This window comes from Symsagittifera roscoffensis, chromosome 3 (assembly GCF_963678635.1).
Source record: "Symsagittifera roscoffensis chromosome 3, txSymRosc1.1, whole genome shotgun sequence".
Classification (NCBI taxonomy): Eukaryota; Metazoa; Xenacoelomorpha; order Acoela; family Convolutidae; genus Symsagittifera; species Symsagittifera roscoffensis.
The window spans coordinates 23,346,837-23,369,253 of record NC_087064.1 but is presented as its reverse complement, the minus strand read 5'-3'; the positions used below and the strand labels follow the sequence as shown (position 1 = coordinate 23,369,253).

General features: G+C 40.9%; 2 protein-coding genes across 2 annotated transcripts in view; both read right to left on the bottom strand.

The window, feature by feature from the left end:
• LOC134841890 (uncharacterized) overlaps window positions 1-13,432 on the bottom strand; it is a 263,656-nt gene extending 250,224 nt beyond the window's left edge. Inside the window, exon 1 of the mRNA XM_063857954.1 lies at window positions 13,423-13,432. The gene's annotated coding sequence lies outside the window, so the exon portion shown is untranslated. The remainder of the gene's footprint in view (window positions 1-13,422) is intronic.
• Window positions 1-22,417, bottom strand: part of LOC134841889 (leucine-rich repeat-containing protein 45-like) — a 449,626-nt gene that overhangs the window by 77,623 nt on the left and 349,586 nt on the right. The window lies entirely within an intron of this gene.

The window sequence follows — 22,417 nt, the reverse complement described above, 5'->3', positions numbered from 1 at the left end:
TGACAGAGACAGCACGCGATGAGGACATCGATCTTGAGTCCGGGGAGTATGTGCCAGTCGGTCATATCTGGAAGTTTGACCTTGAGGGACACGAAAATACGTAATTTTGGAGTGAAGTTTTAATTTTCAAAATTTCGAATGGAGCCTGTCATGCTCAGTTTTCTCGCACCAACTGAAAACACAAAGTGAAAAATCAGAACGACCGAATTTACAATTGCGGGAAAATACTTAAGAAAACAGCAGGAAATTGCTATTCGCAACTTCCAGATACAGAATAAGACACGAGTAGAGCTGTCTTATCCCGAAATAGGAGGAGAGATAAGAAAAAGAAGAGAGAACAACTATTCGAAACGAACCAGAGTGAACCTTCAATGGAAAGGTGGACAGCTTGAGTGTCCCAATGGTTCATACAAAAACTCCAATTCTAGAGTCAGAACTTACTTCTGTTATCAAAACTGATTAGTATTGAACTTATCTAGTTATATTATCTAATTCTCGAGTTGCTTATCAATTGAATTACTCCTTGTACTCGAGTGCATCAACATGTGAGTCCCTAATTTAATTTTCTCGAGTGTGTTTTATGATTGTTATGTTGAGATAAGGCGAGTTTTAGGTTGATTCATCTGAAATGGACCAAAGTTCCACTGTCCAATAAAAAGTAACTTAACGGATTGTTCCGACCATGTTTTTAACGGCGTTCGTGTATTTTGGGTATTTCGAGACCTAAGTATGGGGACGTTCTTATTTTCTAGAGTGGGAGGATATTTTGGTATTAGACTTTAAGCTGTAACGGGTTCTAGTCTCATGTCGCAAGCGAACCGAATTGGCTCCGACCGTTTTGAGGTAGAAAAACACAAGAGATAGTGTCCCTGACTCTTGAGCCAATGGTTTTAGGGCCTATTTTTCTCAAGCCTCATATGTGACCGAAGTAGGCGACTGTTACAAAGACCGAAAATTCACGAACCAGGACGGGTGGGATTTTCGCGGTCCCGTCATCTCCTGAGTGGTCCGGGAGTAAAAACACTTAAAGATATAAGTAAAACCAAACAAAAAGTAGTATAGTACCCAAGAAAAACAAAAAACATAAAAAAATAACCGAAAAAACCAAAAACAGTAGAAATCAACCCCCCAGACAAGATGTGATCCGACCGTCCCGTTTGTTGTTGATAAATATATTGTTGTTACAGGCATTTATATCAATCAGGATCGTTATGATCATTTTTGTAACCCGTTTGTGAGGCTTGTACTGTAGGGTTGTTTGAGTATTTAAGCACATTAATGCTATTTTGTGCTCAATCTGGAAGGATCTGCTGATTTGCGCTCAATCCGGAGGGGTCTTGGGAGAAGACTGATCCGGCAAGCAGTACAAGGAGCAACAAGAAGGGGCTCAACGACAACGACAGTCGACTGTTGGGTATCGTTAACAAGTTTTGTATCCCTTTTGGTACAAAAAATAAGATAGTAATATGTGGGGGTCTCGACAGTGCTGCACTGTAGTGCCCCTTTACCGAACTGCGAAAATCCGAGTTAAGCACTTTAATTCCGATATTGAACAAACCCGGAGGGGTATAGTATTATTAATATTATTACTAATATAGCCTATATTAATACTCCTATACCGTCTTTCAGTCAAAAACACAGTAGGCGGACCGGTTTTTAGGGTCAAAATAGCAATATTTTGATTGCCCCACAAATCGCAATTTTTGAAATATCGATATTTTTTTTTAAATGGAAAAAGCGCTAAATTAGTGAGTTACATCGTGATTGTGCTAGTATAATAAGTAGAACCGGTTGAGTTTAGTTAAGAAGTGGTTGAAACTATTTTGGTACTAGTTAGGACAGTAAAAATTGTTGTTCGGACAACGTCAACTAGTGAATCTACAGGTTTTAAGACCCGTTTATCGAAAGCCTTCCGGATTACAGAGAAATCGAACTTAACGTGTTTGATTCAGTTGATTCATCAATCCGGAGGGGTCCAGGTAGCATACTTTTTCGAAAAATTTTTAAACTAAAGCGTTTTAGATCGGATTTTTTGCATTGAACTAGAAGAGCATAGGCCTTCTGAGCTCGGATCAACAATTTTTAGGTCGAAAAGAACAGAATTGCGGAAAAAAGTAGGCGGAACCTATAAGAGAGAAATTTCATGACTTTAGAAAAAAGACGTTTTGGTTAATAACATTAGAACTACTGGACAGATCCAGTTAATGTTGGTACCATTAGATCAGAAATTAGCAGAGCTTACTAATAGGAACAAAAATTTTTGGAAAAAGTAAGCGTGAATTTTTTTTCAGATTGTTTTTAGCAAATTCACCAATTCGGGAGGGTAGACCCCTCACGTTTTATAAAAAAAAATTGGAAAGCCCTTAAACCCCAACGAAAGGGTAGAAATGGTTGAATAAGGCAGTTTTACGCTGTTCTACAAGAATAGGGAAGGCTAAAGGCACCAGAAAACCTTGATAGAGCCGAAATTAGGTTAGCGATAAGACCCTTCACCGTTAGCGTGAATTGTCAAATAAGAGGCTTAACTTCAATCTGGAAGGGTCTAGAGAAGGACCAAATACCCTTCCTAGTTGATACAAATAGCATAATAGCATCGGAGAACGTATCCGGAGGGGTATAGGTTGAAAATCAAGAAAGTCTCAAAAAAGCTAATTTTACAAAAGCGGAGTGGTCCCAATCAGGAGGGGTCCAAATTTTTCCTGATTCGGAGGGGTTACCAATCCGGAGGAGTCTTGTTTTCAAAAAAAACCGGAGGGGTCCCAATCCAGAGGGGTCTCAATTTTGCCAATGCGGAGGGGTCCTACTTTTGCCAATCCGGAGGGGTACTGTTTTTTGTCAACCCGGAGGGGTGTTATTTTTGTTTAAGGACTTAAGTAAACAGACGAAAAGATAAAAGTGAGGGGTGTTAGGTTATTAAGAGACAGTCTAGGAACCAGTGACTGCACTGGTAACTTGCCTTTCAAAAAAGACCAGACCAAAACAAAACAGGTCCAAACTCGGATATTCGCGACACTAAGTCAAAACAAAGGGAGTTTGTAACTCATTGGTGTGGATTGAAGTCCAAAACGTTTTTGAGAGAAGTGACTGCCCCGAGGATTTTAGTAGGTCTAGCTCGGGCAGTCCGGAGGCAGATAGGTAACACAGGACTCGGTGAGTGCAATAGACGCCCACTTGAGAAAAAAACTGCCTTCAAGTTTTGTCTGTTTGGTGCAGCACCAAGCAGGGAAAGCTCTTTCTTTATAAAACAAGCTCGACTATTGTACTGCGACCAACTAAAAGTGCAACACACATACTTTTTTCATAGAAACATTCTTGTTTTCAACCCGGAGGGGTCTTGGGAGAAGACTGATCCGGCAAGCAGTACAAGGAGCAACAAGAAGGGGCTCAACGACAACGACAGTCGACTGTTGGGTATCGTTAACAAGTTTTGTATCCCTTTTGGTACAAAAAATAAGATAGTAATATGTGGGGGTCTCGACAGTGCTGCACTGTAGTGCCCCTTTACCGAACTGCGAAAATCCGAGTTAAGCACCTTAATTCCGATATTGAACAAACCCGGAGGGGTATAGTTTTATTAATATTATTACTAATATAGCCTATATTAAAACTCCTATATCGTCTTTCAGTCAAAAACACAGTAGGCGGACCGGTTTTTAGGGTCAAAATAGCAATATTTTGATTGCCCCACAAATCGCAATTTTTGAAATATCGATATTTTTTTTAAATGGAAAAAGCGCTAAATTAGTTGGTTACATCGTGACTGTGCTAGTATAATAAGTAGAACCGGTTGAGTTTAGTTAAGAAGTTGTTGAAACTATTTTGGTACTAGTTAGGACAGTAAAAATTGTTGTTCGGACAACGTCAACTAGTGAATCTACAGGTTTTAAGACCCGTTTATCGAAAACCTTCCGGAATACAGAGAAATTGAACTTAACGTGTTTGATTCAGTTGATTCATCAATCCGGAGGGGTCCAGGTAGCATACTTTTTCGAAAATTTTTTAAACTAAAGCGTTTTAGATCGGATTTTTTGCTTTGAACTAGAAGAACATAGGCCTTCTGAGCTCGGATCAACAATTTTTAGGTCGAAAAGAACAGAATTGCGGAAAAAAGTAGGCGGAACCTATAAGAGAGAAATTTCTTGACTTTAGAAAAAAGACGTTTTGGTTAATAACATTAGAACTACTGGACAGATCCAGTTAATGTTGGTACCATTAGATCAGAAATTAGCAGAGCTTACTAATAGGAACAAAAATTTTTGGAAAAAGTAAGCGTGAATTTTTTTTCAGATTGTTTTTAGCAAATTCACCAATTCGGGAGGGTAGACCCCTCACGTTTTATAAAAAAAAAATTGGAAAGCCCTTACACCCCAACGAAAGGGTAGAAATGGTTGAATAAGGCAGTTTTACGCTGTTCTAGAAGAATAGGGAAGGCTAAAGGCACCAGAAAACCTTGATAGAGCCGAAATTAGGTTAGCGATAAGACCCTTCACCGTTAGCGTGAATTATCAAATAGGAGGCTTAACTTCAATCCGGAAGGGTCTAGAGAAGGACCAAATACCCTTCCTAGTTGATACAAATAGCATAATAGCATCGGAGAACGTATCCGGAGGGGTATAGGTTGAAAATCAAGAAAGTCTCAAAAAAGCTAATTTTACAAAAGCGGAGTGGTCCCAATCAGGAGGGGTCCAAATTTTTCCTGATTCGGAGGGGTTACCAATCCGGAGGAGTCTTGTTTTCAAAAAAAACCGGAGGGGTCCCAATCCAGAGGGGTCTCAATTTTGCCAATGCGGAGGGGTCCTACTTTTGCCAATCCGGAGGGGTACTGTTTTTTGTCAACCCGGAGGGGTGTTATTTTTGTTTAAGGACTTAAGTAAACAGACGAAAAGATAAAAGTGAGGGGTGTTAGGTTATTAAGAGACAGTCTAGGAACCAGTGACTGCACTGGTAACTTGCCTTTCAAAAAAGACCAGACCAAAACAAAACAGGTCCAAACTCGGATATTCGCGACACTAAGTCAAAACAAAGGGAGTTTGTAACTCATTGGTGTGGATTGAAATCCAAAACGTTTTTGAGAGAAGTGACTGCCCCGAGGATTTTAGTAGGTCTAGCTCGGGCAGTCCGGAGGCAGATAGGTAACACAGGACTCGGTGAGTGCAATAGACGCCCACTTGAGAAAAAAACTGCCTTCAAGTTTTGTCTGTTTGGTGCAGCACCAAGCAGGGAAAGCTCTTTCTTTATAAAACAAGCTCGACTATTGTACTGCGACCAACTAAAAGTGCAACACACATACTTTTTTCATAGAAACATTCTTATTTTCAATCCGGAGGGGTCTTGGGAGAAGACTGATCCGGCAAGCAGTACAAGGAGCAACAAGAAGGGGCTCAACGACAACGACAGTCGACTGTTGGGTATCGTTAACAAGTTTTGTATCCCTTTTGGTACAAAAAATAAGATAGTAATATGTGGGGGTCTCGACAGTGCTGCACTGTAGTGCCCCTTTACCGAACTGCGAAAATCCGAGTTAAGCACCTTAATTCCGATATTGAACAAACCCGGAGGGGTATAGTATTATTAATATTATTACTAATATAGCCTATATTAAAACTCCTATATCGTCTTTCAGTCAAAAACACAGTAGGCGGACCGGTTTTTAGGGTCAAAATAGCAATATTTTGATTGCCCCACAAATCGCAATTTTTGAAATATCGATATTTTTTTTAAATGGAAAAAGCGCTAAATTAGTTGGTTACATCGTGACTGTGCTAGTATAATAAGTAGAACCGGTTGAGTTTAGTTAAGAAGTGGTTGAAACTATTTTGGTACTAGTTAGGACAGTAAAAATTGTTGTTCGGACAACGTCAACTAGTGAATCTACAGGTCTTAAGACACGTTTATCGAAAACCTTCCGGATTACAGAGAAATTGAACTTAACGTGTTTGATTCAGTTGATTCATCAATCCGGAGGGGTCCAGGTAGCATACTTTTTCGAAAATTTTTTAAACTAAAGCGTTTTAGATCGGATTTTTTGCATTGAACTAGAAGAGCATAGGCCTTCTGAGCTCGGATCAACAATTTTTAGGTCGAAAAGAACAGAATTGCGGAAAAAAGTAGGCGGAACATATAAGAGAGAAATTTCTTGACTTTAGAAAAAAGACGTTTTGGTTAATAACATTAGAACTACTGGACAGATCTAGTTAATATTGGTACCATTAGATCAGAAATTAGCAGAGCTTACTAATAGGAACAAAAATTTTTGGAAAAAGTAAGCGTGAATTTTTTTTCAGATTGTTTTTAGCAAATTCACCAATTCGGGAGGGTAGACCCCTCACGTTTTATAAAAAAAAAATTGGAAAGCCCTTACACCCCAACGAAAGGGTAGAAATGGTTGAATAAGGCAGTTTTACGCTGTTCTAGAAGAATAGGGAAGGCTAAAGGCACCAGAAAACCTTGATAGAGCCGAAATTAGGTTAGCGATAAGACCCTTCACCGTTAGCGTGAATTATCAAATAAGGGGCTTAACTTCAATCCGGAAGGGTCTAGAGAAGGACCAAATACCCTTCCTAGTTGATACAAATAGCATAATAGCATCGGAGAACGTATCCGGAGGGGTATAGGTTGAAAATCAAGAAAGTCTCAAAAAAGCTAATTTTACAAAAGCGGAGTGGTCCCAATCAGGAGGGGTCCAAATTTTTCCTGATTCGGAGGGGTTACCAATCCGGAGGAGTCTTGTTTTCAAAAAAAACCGGAGGGGTCCCAATCCAGAGGGGTCTCAATTTTGCCAATGCGGAGGGGTCCTACTTTTGCCAATCCGGAGGGGTACTGTTTTTTGTCAACCCGGAGGGGTGTTATTTTTGTTTAAGGACTTAAGTAAACAGACGAAAAGATAAAAGTGAGGGGTGTTAGGTTATTAAGAGACAGTCTAGGAACCAGTGACTGCACTGGTAACTTGCCTTTCAAAAAAGACCAGACCAAAACAAAACAGGTCCAAACTCGGATATTCGCGACACTAAGTCAAAACAAAGGGAGTTTGTAACTCATTGGTGTGGATTGAAATCCAAAACGTTTTTGAGAGAAGTGACTGCCCCGAGGATTTTAGTAGGTCTAGCTCGGGCAGTCCGGAGGCAGATAGGTAACACAGGACTCGGTGGGTGCAATAGACGCCCACTTGAGAAAAAAACTGCCTTCAAGTTTTGTCTGTTTGGTGCAGCACCAAGCAGGGAAAGCTCTTTCTTTATAAAACAAGCTCGACTATTGTACTGCGACCAACTAAAAGTGCAACACACATACTTTTTTCATAGAAACATTCTTATTTTCAATCCGGAGGGGTCTTGGGAGAAGACTGATCCGGCAAGCAGTACAAGGAGCAACAAGAAGGGGCTCAACGACAACGACAGTCGACTGTTGGGTATCGTTAACAAGTTTTGTATCCCTTTTGGTACAAAAAATAAGATAGTAATATGTGGGGGTCTCGACAGTGCTTCACTGTAGTGCCCCTTTACCGAACTGCGAAAATCCGAGTTAAGCACCTTAATTCCGATATTGAACAAACCCGGAGGGGTATAGTATTATTAATATTATTACTAATATAGCCTATATTAAAACTCCTATATCGTCTTTCAGTCAAAAACACAGTAGGCGGACCGGTTTTTAGGGTCAAAATAGCAATATTTTGATTGCCCCACAAATCGCAATTTTTGAAATATCGATATTTTTTTTAAATGGAAAAAGCGCTAAATTAGTTGGTTACATCGTGACTGTGCTAGTATAATAAGTAGAACCGGTTGAGTTTAGTTAAGAAGTGGTTGAAACTATTTTGGTACTAGTTAGGACAGTAAAAATTGTTGTTCGGACAACTTCAACTAGTGAATCTACAGGTTTTAAGACACGTTTATCGAAAACCTTCCGGATTACAGAGAAATTGAACTTAACGTGTTTGATTCAGTTGATTCATCAATCCGGAGGGGTCCAGGTAGCATACTTTTTCGAAAATTTTTTAAACTAAAGCGTTTTAGATCGGATTTTTTGCATTGAACTAGAAGAGCATAGGCCTTCTGAGCTCGGATCAACAATTTTTAGGTCGAAAAGAACAGAATTGCGGAAAAAAGTAGGCGGAACATATAAGAGAGAAATTTCTTGACTTTAGAAAAAAGACGTTTTGGTTAATAACATTAGAACTACTGGACAGATCTAGTTCATATTGGTACCATTAGATCAGAAATTAGCAGAGCTTACTAATAGGAACAAAAATTTTTGGAAAAAGTAAGCGTGAATTTTTTTTCAGATTGTTTTTAGCAAATTCACCAATTCGGGAGGGTAGACCCCTCACGTTTTATTTAAAAAAAATTGGAAAGCCCTTACACCCCAACGAAAGGGTAGAAATGGTTGAATAAGGCAGTTTTACGCTGTTCTAGAAGAATAGGGAAGGCTAAAGGCACCAGAAAACCGTGATAGAGCCGAAATTAGGTTAGCGATAAGACCCTTCACCGTTAGCGTGAATTGTCAAAAAAGAGGCTTAACTTCAATCCCGAAGGGTCTAGAGAAGGACCAAATACCCTTCCTAGTTGATACAAATAGCATAATAGCATCGGAGAACGTATCCGGAGGGGTATAGGTTGAAAATCAAGAAAGTCTCAAAAAAGCTAATTTTACAAAAGCGGAGTGGTCCCAATCAGGAGGGGTCCAAATTTTTCCTGATTCGGAGGGGTTACCAATCCGGAGGAGTCTTGTTTTCAAAAAAAACCGGAGGGGTCCCAATCCAGAGGGGTCTCAATTTTGCCAATGCGGAGGGGTCCTACTTTTGCCAATCCGGAGGGGTACTGTTTTTTGTCAACCCGGAGGGGTGTTATTTTTGTTTAAGGACTTAAGTAAACAGAAGAAAAGATAAAAGTGAGGGGTGTTAGGTTATTAAGAGACAGTCTAGGAACCAGTGACTGCACTGGTAACTTGCCTTTCAAAAAAGACCAGACCAAAACAAAACAGGTCCAAACTCGGATATTCGCGACACTAAGTCAAAACAAAGGGAGTTTGTAACTCATTGGTGTTGATTGAAATCCAAAACGTTTTTGAGAGAAGTGACTGCCCCGAAGATTTTAGTAGGTCTAGCTCGGGCAGTCCGGAGGCAGATAGGTAACACAGGACTCGGTGGGTGCAATAGACGCCCACTTGAGAAAATACTGCCTTCAAGTTTTGTCTGTTTGGTGCAGCACCAAGCAGGGAAAGCTCTTTCTTTATAAAACAAGCTCGACTATTGTACTGCGACCAACTAAAAATGCAACACACATACTTTTTTCATAGAAACATTCTTATTTTGTTATATCTGGTTTTAAATCAACAGTTTGTGCTTGATTGGGTAGTGAATACACTATCTTTTAAATTGACTGATATCATCATACTGTGCTAGTTCTCAAAACTTACGACTAATAATCGATTATTGAGAATAAGTTGTAAATAAGCTGTGCCGTGATATCATACAAGGATTCGTGGTCACCATTTAATAGAAACTTTTGGAATTTATTGTGTTGTGTTATTATTATCAGTAGTCAGATCAAAAGGACACTAACAATCGAACTGAGTGTATAGATAGTAAGAAGTGATAAAGTGAAAATGAGTCTAGACAAGTCAAGAATACCTAAACGAGGTGATAGCTCTAGGAAATTCATACATGAAAAGCAAAGAAAAGCAATGACCGACCCTTTTGTGGAACGGATCACGCGAACCCGGATCGACAAAGGGGAGACGGTTTCAGGTAGAATGGTTAAAACCAGGAGTCAGAAGTCCTCAGAAGAGCAAAAAGCTATGCTAGAAGTGGAAGTCCATCCGGACCAGGCCATGAATGAGAACCAGGAAATACACGGACCGGAGGGGAGAGACAGAAGGCTGGCAAGTGAAGAGAAGGCTGGTAGAACAAGGCCAGGACTTTGTCACTTCCACCGGGACACTGGACCGAGAGGAGATGTCGGAACTGTCCGACATCTCTACTGAAATTGTCGCAACTAGAAGATCTCCCACAGACAACACCATGATGGCAGGCTTGACGGAGAAACAGACAACGTCCTCATCGTTCTCAGAAAGAATGATGAACACTTTCGGAAACATCTTTCCATTCACCATGGGAGTGGGTACAGGAAATGAAGGTGAATCCCAGGAGGAAGAAGAAGACGACGAGGAGCAAGTGGATTTTGGATCTCAAGTCAGCCCCGATAGTTCGACCCAGGAGAATGAGGCATACACCGACAGAGAGACTGGAACCATGGACAAATTTGGTGTGGTGAGAACGATACGCAAAGACACAAACACATCAGGCCAGTCAAGAGACTTTGTGAGTATGACAAAATCGGAGACGCGAACTGGGGAGAATAGAAACATAGGGCTAGGCAACGCATCGGCGGTTCCAGAGGTGGATAATGAAAATACGTCGAGGCAGAGAATCAAAGCCCGAATCGCGACCAGTACAAAGCTACCTGGGATCGACAGGGTGACACCGCCACTAGTGACGCCACTAGTAGAAAACGGGTCATCATTAGCAGAAGCCTTGAAAAACATAGTGGGCAGTATAGGAGAACAAAAAGAACAGATGTCCATAAGAATGAGTGAACTAGTAAGAGCAGTCCACGTTGAAAGAGAAAGTCTGCGGAAAGAAATAAACGCGCACATAGCGAAGAACTTGTGGCGAATGACATGAGAAGCGGAACAGAGAGAGTTACGCTTAAGAGACGACATGGAGAAGTTAAGAATTCAGCTAGAGCAGTCTCTTGGGACTCTTGACACAAAGATAGATGCGATGATGGAGAGGCGAACTCAGGCTATCATGGATAGGTTGGACGGGCTACAGCAAGAGTGGACCAAAAGAAGGGGAAGAACTCAATTGTCTTTGTCCTTGTTCTTCTACATTCAGCATAGGTGTCGATTCCGTCGTTTTTCGTTCCACTCCATCTATGCTCTGCTCTGGCGTCTCAAGAACAATTTCCGTGACGTGCACATGCTTTTGATTGTTCTGCTTTTCTGCGGTCTTCTGCTCCTTGTTGCTTCTGGTGTTGACCATGTTAACTGAAATAGTTTTTTTCATTACTCTTGGGTTTGTAGGTGTTTGCTTCCGTTGTGTTGACAGCTGGTTTTGCTTTTGCCCTACTCCTCTCCTTTCCGGTAACGACACTCTTGTTCACTTCATGATGTTGAATTACAATTTTCCTTTATTTACAATTCTGACTATGTACTGGTGTTAATGTAAAAACATAGTCAAAGTGTAAGAAAGTACCCAATGCTCACTCTTGTTAAAACAATTTCAGTCTAATTTCTATTGCACAATCCGAAATAAAGTTTTTTAATCCTAGTGTTGTTCCCGTTTCCCCCGGAGCCATTTATTGACCCTTAATGGTTTTGTAGTCCCTGTTTTAGGTGTTGTGATACTCGTTTTACTATCTCAGGACTTCAGGCGTTGAGATACTTAATTCACTATCCCAGGCCTTTCTTTAGGTGTTGGGATACTTAATTTACTATCCCAGGACTTTCAGTGTTGGGATAATTATTTTACTATCCCAGGGTTTTAGGTTTTGGGATACTTAATTCACTATCCCAGGATTTCAGGTGTTGGGATACTTAAATCACAATCCCAGGACTCAAGTATTGGGACCCTCAAATCACTATCCCACGACTCAATTATTGGGACCCTTAAATCACTATCCTAGGACTCAAGTGTTGGGACCCTTAAATCACTATCCCAGGACTCAAGTGTCGGGACCTTTAAATCACTATCCCAGGACTCATGTGTTGGGACCCTTAAATCACTATCCCAGGACTCATGTGTTGGGACCCTTAAATCACTATCCCAGGACTCAAGTGTTGGGACCCTTAAATTACTATCCCAGGACTCAAGTGTTGGGACACTTAAATCACTATCCCAGGACTACCTTCAGAACTCCCACAAACTTCCTGACCACCGTGACGCAAGTGTTGGGATCCACTATCCAAGTACCACCTCCAGAGCTCGTGTGGAACTCCCGCAACTCCAGCGCTCGGATACTCAATCCATTATCCCAGTATCACCTCCGGAACTTGTGTAAAACTCCTTAAACCCAATTTTCTCACCAATAATTAACTGAGTTTCCGTAAAATTACCTTTCCTTCTAAATCTAATGCAAGTTGAAATACAACTTGTTTTTAAACTTTTTTGTGGTTGCAAATGCACCATTTCTCCGTAAAACTTTAAAATCTATTCCAAAAGCAATAAAATTCAAAAAGTAAAAAGGAATAAAAAAGATGTTTGGACTTTGCGTATTCAAAAAAGATGAATAAAACGCAAAGTCAACAAGGACCATCTTTCAAAAAAAAATGTCTGGTTCCTGACTGTCATGCGTTTTCATCCCCTCTTTCAAGGTTTTTATGGGGCATTCACCTACTGGGTTCTAAAAATTGTCTACTTCCAATCCCCCCACCCGATCCGGCCAGGTTACCCAACCATATTTTGAGTTTACTATCGGGTACCTTCGCTTTCCATTTCTTGTGCTGAGTCTTTTACTTGATCGTTCCAGACTCTAATTAATCTATTGTAACCAAATCGACGATATCGATTGTATAATTACTGTAATGTAGCCCCCTTTATACAACTTCCAACCACCAGCCCCCCTTCTAACCTCCCCCCTTTCTAGCCCCCCACTTAAGCCGAAAATTACCTAAAGCGCGGTGGGTGCTAAACCTCTCGCGAGAAAGTCAGTAGAAACAGTTTCCAAGCTGTGCTCAAGTAAAAACGTTTCCTCAGAACTGGGGTGCCGCTTATTCACTTTTATACTTATCTTAGTATAAAGTGGATAACCGTTTGACTGAACAGTGCACCCTGATTATCCCCTTTTGTTTTTGTATTGCTCTGATCACCCTACTGGTAGTCTGTTCCCATTCGCGCCTTCTCTCGTTTTTCAGATCCCCGTCTTAAGAACCACTTGGCCTTCTGTCTGGTCATATCTTTCGGTGAAGTCTCCCAGTGGTTTTTCAAGGTTGCAAGGCTATCTGAAAAGCCTTTCAGCCCCCGATCTCCGGCACCTGCTGAAATTTTGCTGTTTTGGTTGAAACGATCGGTATTATTTGAAAACAGTATGAGTATACTATTTTAATTAATATGAAGGTTTGATCCACCTAATCTAGAAATCAAAGCCACTTCCTTTTTTGAGTTTTTACGGTTTCTTCTTCCTTTTTATAATATTTTCAGTTTTTTGTTTCACTTTTTGTCTTTTACCCATTTTTTGGTCCTCTAGTGACCTCTTCACACGGTTAGCTAGGCCTTGTGTCGGAAAGCGCAATTGAAATTCTCTCAAGTTTACTTAAAAAGCAATCACGGTACAAACAGAAGGCGGACACGTTCAGCTGAACTGTACTACCGTTACTTGTGCCCGCTCTGATCTCCAAAAGAAAATAATTTAAACTAAATCCGTAATTTAATAAGAGATATTTATCGGCAAATAACTCAGGCAATAGATAAATTTCGGCATTTTCTATCGATCATAACATCATATATAATTTCTATCATCTGCTTGTATTTGGTACAAATCGGCGCAAGCTAGCCACAAGAACTGGTCAGTAATGTCCTTAAGACAAATTGCTCTTTTTGGCGGTCAGCCTTTATCAAGGCTGAACGAAATAGAGCCAAAAAAACAGTCAAAGTAGAATATTACCCCCTTTTTAGTATATTAATACATGGGCAGCTGGGGGACTCGATCCTATGTCAACTGTTATGTTACGTTACTTTGCCCTTTCCGCTTGGCCATCTGGTCTTATTTTATTTGCATTTACACTCTTGTTTTATATTTGCGGTGCAACATCCTCCCCCCTGAAGAAGGAATAACCGGAACGAGCTTAATGGTCGGCCGAGTGACTTCACGGGTTGCGGTCTTAACAAGGGCGGATCGGGCGCAACCATTCTCTCCGTAGTTTAGCTTGACGATTCGGGCAAGAGGGTTTTACCCACAGGGACTATCGGCCTCAATCACACACACGAGATCGCCTGTCTTAAGAGTGGAGTCAGAATGAGTGTGCCACTTGACACGCTTATTCAGTGAGGGAACATATTCTCGAAGCCAACGAGACCAAATCGCGTTAGCGTATGACTGCGCTCGCACGTACCTTTTCTTGTGATCTAAGTGCTCCTCAGGTAAAAGCGAAAGAAAGCTTGTGGCATGTTGTCCAAGCAAAAAGTGGTTTGGGGTTAACGCTTCTAACTCACGTGAATCAGTACTAACGAGAGTGATTGGCCTCGAATTCAAAGCCTGCTCAACTAAGCAGAGTGTTGTTCCTAACAGCTCTTCGGTGACTCGCCTACTGCTTAGTATATCGTAAAACCTGCGCGTCACGCTTCGGACGAGGGGCTCCCAGGAGCCACCATGATGGGGTGCGCCTGGCGGGTTAAATTTCCAAGTAAAGCCTTTGTGTGCAAAAATGGTCGGAGCCATGCCATTCCAGCTCTTGATGCAAGGCAATTAATTCCTGTTCCGCACCAACGAAGTTCGTGCTGTTATCCGACCAAATTGAGCTTGGAGTACCACGACGCGCAATGAACCATTTAATGCCTATGACACAAGAACTGGTGACCAGAGATGGTACAATCTCAAGGTGTACAGCTCTGGTGGTGAGGCAAGTAATAAGAAGTTAAAGCGGTCCAAATTAATCCACACCCGTATGATTAAAGGGTGATTGCTTATATCCGAGACGTTCGACAGGTAAATCGGACATAATAGGCTGAATGGTACTTGCTTTGCGTTTACGGCATGTTACACATTGATTTTCGATAGACCAATGTAGTCGACGCATCCCAAGTATGACAGATTTCATATTTAAAACGGAGCGCATGTAATCTAAACCTCGATGAAAATGCTTATGGTGGAGGCTGCAGGCCAAAAAACAAACTAGGGATTGTCGGATGTCGAGTAATATTGGATGTTTAGTATCAAACTCGGTTTTCACTAAGTGCACGATCCGTCCGGTGGAACGAATGATACCAGCGGGAGCGATAAATGGCGAATAAATGGCAATTTTACTACTATTCTTAATAGGTTTGCCAGCGATGAGTGTTTTCAACTCAACGGGGAAGGATTCCATCTGAGCAAGATGAATCAGTTTGCTTTCTGCAATATCAAGCTCAGTGGGGTCGGTGATTCGTAAGTCCTTACCACGAAAATGCTTATGTGAAGGCAGAATCCTCAACATAAAAGCGACTACTCGTTTATATCTCGTAAAGAAACTGAACCTTTCCCAATTGAACCCGTTTTCGGGATGTTTAATGGATGTGATATCGGTGACGAAGGAAGATGATGTCTCCTAGCAATTATCAACATCACAAGAAGGAACCGAATTTGAGTGTTGGGCGCTGCCAATTTTATTGGGCGCTGCCAAGAGTGTTGGGCGCTGCCAATTGTGCCTAACAGTATGCATTGACCAAGCTTCATTGAGGTTAGGCGGAAGTTTACTAACAGCTTGGTTTAACAGGTTCACACTCTTTAGATGATCGTTGAATGAAAATGATTTGAAAACTGCTACGAGGTCAGATATGGCAGAGGATAAACTAATGACATTTTCCAAATTGTGCATCTTAAGTGGAGGAAACTTATTCAGCTCATCAAGATGCGCACCAACAATAGCGTGTGGTTGCCCAAACTTCCGTTGCAAGTTGGCCAGTGCATCCTTGTACATAACGCCACTGTAACTAAACTCCGCATTTGCAGTTTTGCTTTGCCTGTGACGAGTGTTTTCAAGTATGTCAGTTTTTTATCATCTGTGAGAACAGCGGAATCAACGGTGGACTTAAACTGTTCAAACCATTCGTGCCAGTTTAACGGGTTGCCGTCAAACTGCGCTAACTTCCACTCAGGAGGATGATCTTTGCGGCTATGCGTTAATAATTCCGCTAGTTCACGAGCGGAGAGAGGTCGATCCGATAAACAACCTTGGTTGGGATAAGCGGAAGACGGTGAGCAGTCTTCGTTGACTGGCTGATAACCAGTATTAGTATGATTGACAAAATGCGGAACATGTTGTGGATGAACTGGGGGAGTATTGAAATACACACTCCCTCCACGAGTATACGGGGCGGCGGTGTTACACGGTGGGACAACAGTTGTCACATTAGAAAAAATGCCTCCAGCATTACAACACTGAACAAGCGTGACTATTGGAGTTGTAGCTGCCAATCGCCATAAGTTTGCATCACTTGTAAAATTATTGTTGATGTTGAGTGACACAGTATGCGATACAAAGGGAACATTATGTTGCGTCTGAACTGGCGCTGCATGGCAATTGGGTGCCGAAAAAAAACCGGCGTTGGGTTTACTCCAGAAGATGAGAAGCCACCACCAGCAAATGCAGGTGACAAAAAAACAAAACCAGAACCGGTTTGTGCCGGTAACATTGGGACAGGTAATGATTCCGGTTGCCCGATGGCATTAGTTTTGTTTGAATTCATGGTCTGTAAAGGAAGAGCAGACGGTGGTGGTAACACGTGTGCACTAGAATATTGTTAACTGGGACTGAAACAGATGGAACAGAAGCTTGCAATGGCAAAAAGCTTTCACTGCCAAATTGAGGCATAGCCCGATGTCCATGACTATGGATTCGAGGGTCACTCAAGGCAGTGTGCTCATGGTTATGACTATAACTTGTGTTTGTTGCATGAGCGAGGTGTGCGGAAGTCGTCGGTTCTGACGAAATCGGTACAGGCGTGAAGGCCGCACTAGCAACGTCAGGAGGTGCCTGTGAAGTAACAGAGTCTTCCCAATCATTAGTCCGATCGGTTCCTACTTTTGAAATGGGTTGAATTAATCCGGATCATTGGAGTTGGAAAATTATGTAGGTCGGTTGAACTCCAACAACACACACGGATTAAACCTGAGGATGAAAGAATTCAGCTTAACTCACTTAATATCACCGTACCTGACCACTTAACAATACTGTCCCGCAACGAAGTCAATAATCGGACGGGCTGAAACGGCTTTGATTTACTTGAAGCGAACTCGCTTTCAGTTTCACAAAAGGTGGGCGGGGGATCAGGCAATTTGGTTAAGTTCCAACAACACACACGGAAGAGACCTGAGGATGAAAAAACTCAGCTTAATTTGCCTAATATTTCGCTACCAGACCACTTAATATAAGGTTGGTGTCATCTTAAAGCACAGTTCTGCAGAACTCTGGGACGTTTTGTGGATTTTTTGGTAATTTTTTTAAACTTTTTTCACAAATTTTTTCGGAAATTTTTGGTCAGCTGGTTCGAGTCATAAACCAATCCAAAAAACGAGTCCAGTCTCTCTTGTCTATGTTCCGATATCACGGATTATTATTACGTTCATAAATATCCGAAATTTTTTGGTATCGAGAAAAAAAATGTAAATCAGTTCGTCTATGTCCCGACTGTAAGAGATTTCAGTTCAACGGAACTGTCCAAAAATTTTGGGTGTTGAGAAAAATTATCGGGTGCTAGCTTGCGGGAAAAATTTCAACATGTATGACAGCCTATAAATTTTTATAGCACGAATGGAAAGTTTTAAAATCTTTGGAAACTTCTTACAGTTTTTAATAGGAGATTGGCGTCACCGAGAAAAATCCAAAACTTCGGGTGTCGAGAAAAACACAGCTCAAAAGTCAACAATCAGGACACCTGATTAGGCCTCTCCTCCGCTATTCAGTCTGCTCTTTCGTCTGTCTGCTATGTCGTCTGTCGGCTCTTTTGCCCAATTACCCACTTTCGGCAAGTAAACTCTGTGACGAGTTTCGGCTAATTCGGTACTCTGACGACTTTCGGCTAAACCGCACAATATGACAATTTTGGGCCAGCTGAACAATTTAACAGCTTTCTTCCAGTTAGACCTATTTCGGCCAAACGCTCACTTTCGGCCTACTGGTAGCTGATGTTTTCGTATTTTCGGCCAAACGTCCACTTTCGGCCAAACGCCCACTTTCGGCTAACTGGTAGCTGATATTTTCGTATTTTCGGCCAAACGCTCACTTTGGGCCAAACGCGCAATTTCAGCCAACTGGTAGCTGCTCACTATGACGACTGTCGGCCAACTGGGTACGCTATGCTAACTTTCGGCCTAACGGGTACTCTCGGTCCACTGAATGGATACTCTCACTTTCGGCTAAATGAGCGTGACGTCGAGAAAAAATTTCTGTTTGTCCTTTCGGTCCCCCGTGGGGCGCCAAAATGTGTCCGCTCTGATCTCCAAACGAAAATAATTTAATCCAAATCCGTAATATAATAAGAGATATTTCTCGGCAAATAACTCAGGCAATAGATAAATTTCGGCATGTTCTATCGATCATAACATCATATAACAATTTTATCATCTGCTTGTTTTTGGTACAAATGGGCGCAAGCTAGCCAAAAGAACCGGTCGTTAATGTACTTGAGAGAAATTGCTCTTTTTGGCGGTCAGCCTTAATCAAGGCTGAACCGAATTAGAACCAAAAACAGTTAAAATACTATATAAGCCCCTTTTTTTGTATATTAAAAAATGGAAAAGTGGGGGACTCGAACCTACGTCAACTGTTATGTTACGTTACTTTGTCTTAGTCCGCTTGGCCATCTGGTCTTATTTTATGTGCATTTATACTCTTGTTTTTTATTTGCGTTGCAACATTACTCTAGAATAGGCATGTAGCCCGGAGCTTTGTCAAGTGGGTTCGATCCCGCAGTCTTTTTGTCGTAAAAACACCCAACAGCGCCATAAAAACATTAGGTAACAGTCACCTACTCAAGTCCCAATGAGGCTAAAAAAAAGGGCCTACAACCATTGGCTCAAGGGTCCGGGACACTATCTCTTCTGTTTTTGTACCTCATTCAGTCGGAACAATCCAGTTCATTTGCGACATGAGACTACAAACCGTGTTACAGCTTGAAGGCTACTATCAAACCCCCCGCTACTCGAGAAATAAGAACACCCAATGGTCAGGTCTCTAATTACCTGAAACAGGCGAGAGCCATGGAAAACAGTGTTGGAAGCTAAATATCTCGTTGGTTTTTCTTGAACAGTGAACCTTTTATCAATTTCAGATGGACAACCTAAGACTCGCCTTATATCAACATAATCACAAAAAATGCACTCAAAATTATTCACTTAGGTTTTCATATAGTGACTCAACTCTAGTTTTATGTAAATAAGTTTAGCTCAAGAAGTCTTATCCCCTGGACCATTGGGCAGCTTCAGTTGACCACCTTCCCAGTCAAGTTTCACTCTCGCCCAATCATCCGCACCTGTTTTCATGAGCTCTCAGATTGTACGATTAGCACAGTTAATCTATCAAAACTGCCATTTTTCCCACTCGAATGTCACAATAAAAACTTGATGCTGCCATGCATTTTGGCTGCAATCTGGTCGAATGTCACAGTTTTCCAGTACTTGGAGAACTTAAACATTAACACCAAAGGGTCAAATTATAACTTATAGTTAATACTCATAATATAAATAATCATATAAACGATGGTTTTAGGGCAGTACCCATGAAAATTGTTTCTCCTTTCCTTAATTCCGTAAAAGTTCAAATTCTGTGTATTCTGAGCAGAAGCACGCTAGTTTTCATGTACGTTTTTGTCCCATCAATGTTTCTCTCAAAGTTTTTTCCATAAACAGAAGTCAGTATTCTCTTCGTTGTATCCAGCTTGTAGTTGCCGTGGCTGAGGTGCTTCCCAACTAGGTTTGCCCGATAATTTGCTCGACCAGAAGTAGTTTCCTTTGTTTGTTTCGTTAGTCGCTTGTTAATGAATTGTGGAACATCTGTAGTTCTGATTAGTCTTGCTGTCTTGATTTCAGTTCTCACATCGCTTCCAATGGAGGTCGTATCTTCCAGTAACTATTTGATCAAACGTCAGGAGGTTAAGAAGCTCATATTAGATTGATAATGGATAACGTGAGTAGCTCTAGTCGCTGTATCCGTTTCTTGTGTGAAGTTTGAAATATCTAGGAATTGACCATCTTTTCTACTGCTTAAATTATTCTTAATCATCCCGTTGGTTTTTCCTGGACAGCGGACCTTTGATCCATTTCAGATGGATCAACCTAAAACTCGCCTTACAACATCAAAATCACATGAAATGCACTCAAAAAATTTTGATAAACTGCTCACATGGTGACACCACTCTAAAATTAGATAATTGATATCAATAAAGCAACTCTAGAAGAAATTTTAAGTGAAGAAGTTTACCTCAAGAAGTTTTATTTCGCTTCGGCTGCCCACGTTCCCAGTCAGGTTTCACTGTCGCCCAATCAATCGCACTTCTTTTCTTGATTTCTCGTTTCTCTCTATCCGGAACAAGACAATGCTACTCGTACTGAAGATTCTGGTAAAAATGCGAGTAGCAATTTTACTCTTGTGATTTTTGTCGACTTTCCGCAAATATATCTAGAATGTTCTGCTGTAATTTGTTTTGTATTTTCAGTTGTCGCGAGAAACTTGAGCATATTAGGGTCAATTCGAATTTTTGAAAAATTATCTTTTATCACAAAACAAGGCTAAACTTCTAGACATGACCGACTTGCATCTTTTCTTAAGCAAGTAATCTCTCTGGCAATGCAGACTGTAAATGCCGCTTGCGTACTCGGCACAATAAATGACAAAACAACTTTCGACGAATTTTTTTTATTTGTAACACAATATATATTAATATATGTGTTCTCGGGGCCAATTGCGTGTTCTTATTGAAAAAACGTGACCCGTATCGAGTTTAATTTTAAACACATCAACACTAATCATCTCATTTTTATCATTATCATTTTCTTATCCAGAAAAATCCGAGGATTTTGACTTGATAATGTGATGAAGGAACTCCTGACTGTAACCTCGGTTACTATGATACTTTCGACCTTCTGATTATAAGAAAAAGGGAGTGAGTTTTATATTCACATACGGAAAAGGTTTGGAAAAGTTGATTGCTTTTTTACCAATGGAGAAAGTTTGAATCAAACTTTAAGGAACCTTTTGTAACATTCGCCCTGAAGTACATATCGACGGAAAATAAAGCTAGGTTATGAGACGACACGACTGGCTAGCGTCTAAAAACAGCTCTACGTGCTTTTAACCGTCTCTACCAATGCCAGTTCTTTGGGCGGTCCTTTCAATATCGGGTCGACAAAATCGTTACTGTTTTTGGGCTATCGGCCAGAACGCGCAAATTAACTTAATTGCATGCAAAATAGTGAGCTAATGGCTGGGTCTCAGTATCCCCAGACCACGAGGTCACTCCTTAAAATAGGACTACTACTTACTTATTACTTTACTATTGTTTTGTCCAGGAGATAAAAATCAACATATCCATCGGAGATGGATCAACTCTTTCCCTCAACTCCTATCTTCTCATTATCTGAAAACGAAATTAGATGTTATTAATTCAATTCAGGACATAACCGGAAGCTGAAAGTTGTTAAAATGGTGTTTCAGTTTTCCTCCCGAGAACCTTCCGGACCCTGGAATCCGGATGAAGAGCGGTCATGTCATCCTTCTGGAATGGTGGTAAAATCCTTTCGATACCCTTCCGTGTTCACAGGAATTGTTCGTTAACGATTGTACAGCTATAATCGTTAAAATTCGGACAGCTTCTATCGTAAACTCAATCGTCAAAACTGCTGTGTCTTCGTGAAAAATCGTCTGTTCTGCTCTACCAGCAAAAATCGTCGTTCTGATGTTCGCACATTTTCAATTACTGCAAAATTTCAAGGTCGTGACGTGTTTTTATTTCGTCACTTCAAATTGACCTTTCCTGATTCGTCAAATTGTACGGTTAGCCCAGTTAATCTATCAAAACTGCCATTTTTCCCAATCGATTGTCTCATTAAAAATTCGATGTTGCCATGCATTTTGGCGGTAACCTGGTCGAATGTCACATTTTTCCAGTACTTGGAGAACTTGAACATCAACAACAAAGGGCCAAATTATAACTCATACTTAATGACCATAATAAAATTAATCATATTAACGAAGGTTTTAGAGCAGTACCCATGAAAGTTGTTTCTCATTTCTCTAATTCCGTAAAATTTCAAATTCTGTTTATTTCTGCATTCTGAGCACAAGCACGCTCTTTACGGTTTTTGTCCCATCAACGTTTCTCTCAAAGTTTTTTTTCATAAAAAGTAGTCAGTATTCTTTTCGTTCCATCCAGCTTGTAGTTGCCCTGGCTGAGGTGCTTCTCAACTAGGTTTTCCAGGTAATTCGGTCGTCCAGAAATAGCTTTCCATTGTCTGTTTCGTTAGTCGCTTGTTAATGAATTGTGGAACATCTGTAGTTCTGATTAGTCTTGCTGTCTTGATTTCAATTCTCACATCGCTTCCAATGGAGGTCGTTTCTCCCAGTAACTATTTGATCAAACGTCAGGAGGTTAAGAAGCTCATATTAGATTGATAATGGATAATGGGAGTAGCTCTAGTCGCTGTAGCCGTCTAGGAGTTGACCTTCT